Raw genomic sequence first — 7,568 nt, forward strand, 5'->3', positions numbered from 1 at the left:
AGCCCAGGCCTGGGGGGCGGGCGCAGGGGAGTGGCAGGGCACCTGGGCACCTGGGTTGTGGCGGCCCGGAGGCTATGGGCAGGACCAGGGCCAGGGGCTAGGGCCCAGCCCCCCACCCCTCCCTTCCCCGCGTCCAAAGCCAAAGGCCAGGGGGAGAAAAGTAAAGAAGCAAATGCCCCACGCCCCCACAAAAGGCCTACAGCACCCGGTATTCCCAGGCGGTCTCCCATCCAAGTACTAACCAGGCCCTACCCTGCTTAGCTTCCGAGATCAGACGAGATCGGGCGCGTTCAGGGTGGTATGGCCGTAGACGGAGGCGCGGCTCTCCCGCCGCCCTCAAGAAGTGGCCCGGCCGCCCGCGGCCCCGCCCCGGCCGCCCGCGCCCCCCGCCCCCGCCCCCGCCGGCCCCGACGCCTGCCCTCCCGCACCGCACCGCGCACGGCTGCTCCGCTGCACAGCCCGCCTGCGCCCGGATCCCGGATGGGCGCACACAAGGCCACCCAGGGCGGGCGCAGGCGCGCGGCTGTGGCTGCACGGCTCCCAGTGTGTGCGCCCGCCCACCGGCCGCAGGGGCTCCCAGTGCCTGCGTGTGAGCCTGTGAGCCGCCGGAGGGCGGGACAGCCGCGCGGGCGCACACTCACACACACACACGCACCCGCGCCTTAGGGACAGGGTCGGGGCGCCTCCGGTGGGGCCCCGCTGCGAGTGGCCGCGGTTCTGGGAGCAGGTGTGCGCGGCAGGGGGCGGAGCGTGGCCGTGGGGTCCGCGGCCCACGCCGGGGAGGCCCCGGGAGCAGCTTTGCCCAGCGCCCCCGGACCCTGTCTGTGGGCCTGCCCCTGCGCGGTGCGCGGGTCCGCTTCCGCGTGGCGGACGGGTTCGTGGTGCCTTTGGCCAGGCGGGCGCCGGGGCTCTCCTGCGGGCTCTTGCCCAGGGCGCCGCCAAGGGCCGGGTGCGGGGGCGGGCCCAGCGCCTTTGGGAATCGCAAGATGGGGGACTCCCGTCGCGTGGGCCAGGAGATCCGGGTGCCCCCGGCCTCAGTGCTCGCCCGACGGTGCTCTCTGCACCCGGGCTCCCACGGAGCCTCGCGTGGGTGCGTGCGCGCCGGCCGGCCGGCCGGCCGGGGTGCGCCTTGGGGCCCCCCACCCCCCGCGGCTTCCGGCGGGGCTCCGCTCTGGGTCTCTCGGGAGGGTTGAATGAAGGACAGGGGACAGCTCGCCCCCGCCTCCCGGTGAGCGCGGGCGCGCGCGTTGTGTGTGTGTCTGGGGTGGGGGCGCGCTGTGGGCCTGGCGTGGGTGCAGGTGAGGGGCACGCTGGCAGGGGCGCTGGGAGCTGGGCGCGGGGGGAGCGGCCACTGGGACCGCCACCTCGGGGAGGAGCAGGGGCCGCCCGGGGCCCCCACTCAGCCCCTCACCACCGCCACCCCCGCGGCCCCCGCTCCCTGCACAGCCCCGCCCCCACCCGCGTTCCCCCACCCTCCCCGTGAGGATGTCCCTGCGGGACGGCTGCCCCCCGCGTCCTCCTTGGATGCCCCAGGAGGCCCCCCCAAGCCCCCGGGCGGCTGGCCGAGCGGCCCCGACCCGCCCTGGCCCTCGGCAAGGCGTTGGGGGCCGGCCGGCCGGCCGGAGCCGGGGCAGGCAGGCCCTGGAGAGGGGCTGGGCGCGGGGCTGGACGGTCTTGGTGAGGAGCTGTGGGAGGGGGGCGGGGAGGGCAGTGGGCAGGGGTGGGAGCTCAGGCCAGCCTCAGGCAGCCCAGGCCTGGGGGGCGGGCGCAGGGGAGTGGCAGGGCACCTGGGCACCTGGGTTGTGGCGGCCCGGAGGCTATGGGCAGGACCAGGGCCAGGGGCTAGGGCCCAGCCCCCCACCCCTCCCTTCCCCGCGTCCAAAGCCAAAGGCCAGGGGGAGAAAAGTAAAGAAGCAAATGCCCCACGCCCCCACAAAAGGCCTACAGCACCCGGTATTCCCAGGCGGTCTCCCATCCAAGTACTAACCAGGCCCGACCCTGCTTAGCTTCCGAGATCAGACGAGATCGGGCGCGTTCAGGGTGGTATGGCCGTAGACGGAGGCGCGGCTCTCCCGCCGCCCTCAAGAAGTGGCCCGGCCGCCCGCGGCCCGCCCCGGCCGCCCGCGCCCCCGCCCCCGCCCCCCGCCGGCCCCGACGCCTGCCCTCCCGCACCGCACCGCGCACGGCTGCTCCGCTGCACAGCCCGCCTGCGCCCGGATCCCGGATGGGCGCACACAAGGCCACCCAGGGCGGGCGCAGGCGCGCGGCTGTGGCTGCACGGCTCCCAGTGTGTGCGCCCGCCCACCGGCCGCAGGGGCTCCCAGTGCCTGTGTGTGAGCCTGTGAGCCGCCGGAGGGCGGGACAGCCGCGCGGGCGCACACTCACACACACACACGCACCCGCGCCTTAGGGACAGGGTCGGGGCGCCTCCGGTGGGGCCCCGCTGCGAGTGGCCGCGGTTCTGGGAGCAGGTGTGCGCGGCAGGGGGCGGAGCGTGGCCGTGGGGTCCGCGGCCCACGCCGGGGAGGCCCCGGGAGCAGCTTTGCCCAGCGCCCCCGGACCCTGTCTGTGGGCCTGCCCCTGCGCGGTGCGCGGGTCCGCTTCCGCGTGGCGGACGGGTTCGTGGTGCCTTTGGCCAGGCGGGCGCCGGGGCTCTCCTGCGGGCTCTTGCCCAGGGCGCCGCCAAGGGCCGGGTGCGGGGGCGGGCCCAGCGCCTTTGGGAATCGCAAGATGGGGGACTCCCGTCGCGTGGGCCAGGAGATCCGGGTGCCCCCGGCCTCAGTGCTCGCCCGACGGTGCTCTCTGCACCCGGGCTCCCACGGAGCCTCGCGTGGGTGCGTGCGCGCCGGCCGGCCGGCCGGCCGGGGTGCGCCTTGGGGCCCCCCACCCCCCGCGGCTTCCGGCGGGGCTCCGCTCTGGGTCTCTCAGGAGGGTTGAATGAAGGACAGGGGACAGCTCGCCCCCGCCTCCCGGTGAGCGCGGGCGCGCGCGTTGTGTGTGTGTCTGGGGTGGGGGCGCGCTGTGGGCCTGGCGTGGGTGCAGGTGAGGGGCACGCTGGCAGGGGCGCTGGGAGCTGGGCGCGGGGGGAGCGGCCACTGGGACCGCCACCTCGGGGAGGAGCAGGGGCCGCCCGGGGCCCCCACTCAGCCCCTCACCACCGCCACCCCCGCGGCCCCGCTCCCTGCACAGCCCCGCCCCCACCGCGTTCCCCCACCCTCCCCGTGAGGATGTCCCTGCGGGACGGCTGCCCCCCGCGTCCTCCTTGGATGCCCCAGGAGGCCCCCCCAAGCCCCCGGGCGGCTGGCCGAGCGGCCCCGACCCGCCCTGGCCCTCGGCAAGGCGTTGGGGCCGGCCGGCCGGCCGGAGCCGGGGCAGGCAGGCCCTGGAGAGGGGCTGGGCGCGGGGCTGGACGGTCTTGGTGAGGAGCTGTGGGAGGGGGCGGGGAGGGCAGTGGGCAGGGGTGGGAGCTCAGGCCAGCCTCAGGCAGCCCAGGCCTGGGGGGCGGGCGCAGGGGAGTGGCAGGGCACCTGGGCACCTGGGTTGTGGCGGCCCGGAGGCTATGGGCAGGACCAGGGCCAGGGGCTAGGGCCCAGCCCCCCACCCCTCCCTTCCCCGCGTCCAAAGCCAAAGGCCAGGGGGAGAAAAGTAAAGAAGCAAATGCCCCACGCCCCCACAAAAGGCCTACAGCACCCGGTATTCCCAGGCGGTCTCCCATCCAAGTACTAACCAGGCCCGACCCTGCTTAGCTTCCGAGATCAGACGAGATCGGGCGCGTTCAGGGTGGTATGGCCGTAGACGGAGGCGCGGCTCTCCCGCCGCCCTCAAGAAGTGGCCCGGCCGCCCGCGGCCCGCCCCGGCCGCCCGCGCCCCCGCCCCCGCCGGCCCCGACGCCTGCCCTCCCGCACCGCACCGCGCACGGCTGCTCCGCTGCACAGCCCGCCTGCGCCCGGATCCCGGATGGGCGCACACAAGGCCACCCAGGGCGGGCGCAGGCGCGCGGCTGTGGCTGCACGGCTCCCAGTGTGTGCGCCCGCCCACCGGCCGCAGGGGCTCCCAGTGCCTGTGTGTGAGCCTGTGAGCCGCCGGAGGGCGGGACAGCCGCGCGGGCGCACACTCACACACACACACGCACCCGCGCCTTAGGGACAGGGTCGGGGCGCCTCCGGTGGGGCCCCCGCTGCGAGTGGGCCGCGGTTCTGGGAGCAGGTGTGCGCGGCAGGGGGCGGAGCGTGGCCGTGGGGTCCGCGGCCCACGCCGGGGAGGCCCCGGGAGCAGCTTTGCCCAGCGCCCCCGGACCCTGTCTGTGGGCCTGCCCCTGCGCGGTGCGCGGGTCCGCTTCCGCGTGGCGGACGGGTTCGTGGTGCCTTTGGCCAGGCGGGCGCCGGGGCTCTCCTGCGGGCTCTTGCCCAGGGCGCCGCCAAGGGCCGGGTGCGGGGGCGGGCCCAGCGCCTTTGGGAATCGCAAGATGGGGGACTCCCGTCGCGTGGGCCAGGAGATCCGGGTGCCCCCGGCCTCAGTGCTCGCCCGACGGTGCTCTCTGCACCCGGGCTCCCACGGAGCCTCGCGTGGGTGCGTGCGCGCCGGCCGGCCGGCCGGCCGGGGTGCGCCTTGGGGCCCCCCACCCCCCGCGGCTTCCGGCGGGGCTCCGCTCTGGGTCTCTCGGGAGGGTTGAATGAAGGACAGGGGACAGCTCGCCCCCGCCTCCCGGTGAGCGCGGGCGCGCGCGTTGTGTGTGTGTCTGGGGGGGGGGGCGCGCTGTGGGCCTGGGGTGGGTGCAGGTGAGGGGCACGCTGGCAGGGGCGCTGGGAGCTGGGCGCGGGGGGAGCGGCCACTGGGACCGCCACCTCGGGGAGGAGCAGGGGCCGCCCGGGGCCCCCACTCAGCCCCTCACCACCGCCACCCCCGCGGCCCCGCTCCCTGCACAGCCCCGCCCCCACCGCGTTCCCCCACCCTCCCCGTGAGGATGTCCCTGCGGGACGGCTGCCCCCCGCGTCCTCCTTGGATGCCCCAGGAGGCCCCCCCAAGCCCCCGGGCGGCTGGCCGAGCGGCCCCGACCCGCCCTGGCCCTCGGCAAGGCGTTGGGGCCGGCCGGCCGGCGCCGGGGCAGGCAGGCCCTGGAGAGGGGCTGGGCGCGGGGCTGGACGGTCTTGGTGAGGAGCTGTGGGAGGGGGCGGGGAGGGCAGTGGGCAGGGGTGGGAGCTCAGGCCAGCCTCAGGCAGCCCAGGCCTGGGGGGCGGGCGCAGGGGAGTGGCAGGGCACCTGGGCACCTGGGTTGTGGCGGCCCGGAGGCTATGGGCAGGACCAGGGCCAGGGGCTAGGGCCCAGCCCCCCACCCCTCCCTTCCCCGCGTCCAAAGCCAAAGGCCAGGGGGAGAAAAGTAAAGAAGCAAATGCCCCACGCCCCCACAAAAGGCCTACAGCACCCGGTATTCCCAGGCGGTCTCCCATCCAAGTACTAACCAGGCCCGACCCTGCTTAGCTTCCGAGATCAGACGAGATCGGGCGCGTTCAGGGTGGTATGGCCGTAGACGGAGGCGCGGCTCTCCCGCCGCCCTCAAGAAGTGGCCCGGCCGCCCGCGGCCCGCCCCGTCCGCCCGCGCCCCCCGCCCCCGCCCCCGCCGGCCCCGACGCCTGCCCTCCCGCACCGCACCGCGCACGGCTGCTCCGCTGCACAGCCCGCCTGCGCCCGGATCCCGGATGGGCGCACGCAAGGCCACCCAGGGCGGGCGCGGGCGCGCGGCTGTGGCTGCACGGCTCCCAGTGTGTGCGCCCGCCCACCGGCCGCAGGGGCTCCCAGTGCCTGCGTGTGAGCCTGTGAGCCGCCGGAGGGCGGGACAGCCGCGCAGCGCGCGCACACACACGCACCCGCGCCTTAGGGACAGGGTCGGGGCGCCTCCGGTGGGGCCCCCGCTGCGAGTGGCCGCGGTTCTGGGAGCAGGTGTGCGCGGCAGGGGGCGGAGCGTGGCCGTGGGGTCCGCGGCCCACGCCGGGGAGGCCCCGGGAGCAGCTTTGCCCAGCGCCCCCGGACCCTGTCTGTGGGCCTGCCCCTGCGCGGTGCGCGGGTCCGCTTCCGCGTGGCGGACGGGTTCGTGGTGCCTTTGGCCAGGCGGGCGCCGGGGCTCTCCTGCGGGCTCTTGCCCAGGGCGCCGCCAAGGGCCGGGTGCGGGGGCGGGCCCAGCGCCTTTGGGAATCGCAAGATGGGGGACTCCCGTCGCGTGGGCCAGGAGATCCGGGTGCCCCCGGCCTCAGTGCTCGCCCGACGGTGCTCTCTGCACCCGGGCTCCCACGGAGCCTCGCGTGGGTGCGTGCGCGCCGGCCGGCCGGCCGGCCGGGGTGCGCCTTGGGGCCCCCCACCCCCCGCGGCTTCCGGCGGGGCTCCGCTCTGGGTCTCTCGGGAGGGTTGAATGAAGGACAGGGGACAGCTCGCCCCCGCCTCCCGGTGAGCGCGGGCGCGCGCGTTGTGTGTGTGTCTGGGGTGGGGGCGCGCTGTGGGCCTGGCGTGGGTGCAGGTGAGGGGCACGCTGGCAGGGGCGCTGGGAGCTGGGCGCGGGGGGAGCGGCCACTGGGACCGCCACCTCGGGGAGGAGCAGGGGCCGCCCGGGGCCCCCACTCAGCCCCTCACCACCGCCACCCCCGCGGCCCCGCTCCCTGCACAGCCCCGCCCCCACCGCGTTCCCCCACCCTCCCCGTGAGGATGTCCCTGCGGGACGGCTGCCCCCCGCGTCCTCCTTGGATGCCCCAGGAGGCCCCCCCAAGCCCCCGGGCGGCTGGCCGAGCGGCCCCGACCCGCCCTGGCCCTCGGCAAGGCGTTGGGGCCGGCCGGCCGGCCGGAGCCGGGGCAGGCAGGCCCTGGAGAGGGGCTGGGCGCGGGGCTGGACGGTCTTGGTGAGGAGCTGTGGGAGGGGGCGGGGAGGGCAGTGGGCAGGGGTGGGAGCTCAGGCCAGCCTCAGGCAGCCCAGGCCTGGGGGGCGGGCGCAGGGGAGTGGCAGGGCACCTGGGCACCTGGGTTGTGGCGGCCCGGAGGCTATGGGCAGGACCAGGGCCAGGGGCTAGGGCCCAGCCCCCCACCCCTCCCTTCCCCGCGTCCAAAGCCAAAGGCCAGGGGGAGAAAAGTAAAGAAGCAAATGCCCCACGCCCCCACAAAAGGCCTACAGCACCCGGTATTCCCAGGCGGTCTCCCATCCAAGTACTAACCAGGCCCGACCCTGCTTAGCTTCCGAGATCAGACGAGATCGGGCGCGTTCAGGGTGGTATGGCCGTAGACGGAGGCGCGGCTCTCCCGCCGCCCTCAAGAAGTGGCCCGGCCGCCCGCGGCCCGCCCCGTCCGCCCGCGCCCCCCGCCCCCGCCCCCGCCGGCCCCGACGCCTGCCCTCCCGCACCGCACCGCGCACGGCTGCTCCGCTGCACAGCCCGCCTGCGCCCGGATCCCGGATGGGCGCACACAAGGCCACCCAGGGCGGGCGCAGGCGCGCGGCTGTGGCTGCACGGCTCCCAGTGTGTGCGCCCGCCCACCGGCCGCAGGGGCTCCCAGTGCCTGCGTGTGAGCCTGTGAGCCGCCGGAGGGCGGGA

The 7,568-nt window shown here is 76.7% G+C and overlaps 5 non-coding genes across 5 annotated transcripts; all 5 read right to left on the reverse strand.

The window, feature by feature from the left end:
* Nucleotides 1–193: 193 nt before the first annotated feature.
* Nucleotides 194–312, reverse strand: LOC130018267 (5S ribosomal RNA). Its single transcript, XR_008791540.1, has one exon. It is a non-coding gene; the product is annotated as a 5S ribosomal RNA (ribosomal RNA).
* A 1,626-nt stretch (nt 313–1,938) lies between these two features.
* On the reverse strand, nt 1,939–2,057 carry LOC130018261 (5S ribosomal RNA). The gene has a single exon (XR_008791534.1). It is a non-coding gene; the product is annotated as a 5S ribosomal RNA (ribosomal RNA).
* A 1,621-nt stretch (nt 2,058–3,678) lies between these two features.
* On the reverse strand, nt 3,679–3,797 carry LOC130018262 (5S ribosomal RNA). The gene has a single exon (XR_008791535.1). It is a non-coding gene; the product is annotated as a 5S ribosomal RNA (ribosomal RNA).
* Nucleotides 3,798–5,410: 1,613 nt separating this feature from the next.
* On the reverse strand, nt 5,411–5,529 carry LOC130018263 (5S ribosomal RNA). Its single transcript, XR_008791536.1, has one exon. It is a non-coding gene; the product is annotated as a 5S ribosomal RNA (ribosomal RNA).
* Nucleotides 5,530–7,144: 1,615 nt separating this feature from the next.
* On the reverse strand, nt 7,145–7,263 carry LOC130018264 (5S ribosomal RNA). The gene has a single exon (XR_008791537.1). It is a non-coding gene; the product is annotated as a 5S ribosomal RNA (ribosomal RNA).
* Nucleotides 7,264–7,568: the final 305 nt, after the last annotated feature.

Source organism: Sorex fumeus, unplaced genomic scaffold, assembly GCF_029834395.1.
Source record: "Sorex fumeus unplaced genomic scaffold, SorFum_2.1 ptg000244l, whole genome shotgun sequence".
Lineage (NCBI taxonomy): Eukaryota > Metazoa > Chordata > Mammalia > Eulipotyphla > Soricidae > Sorex > Sorex fumeus.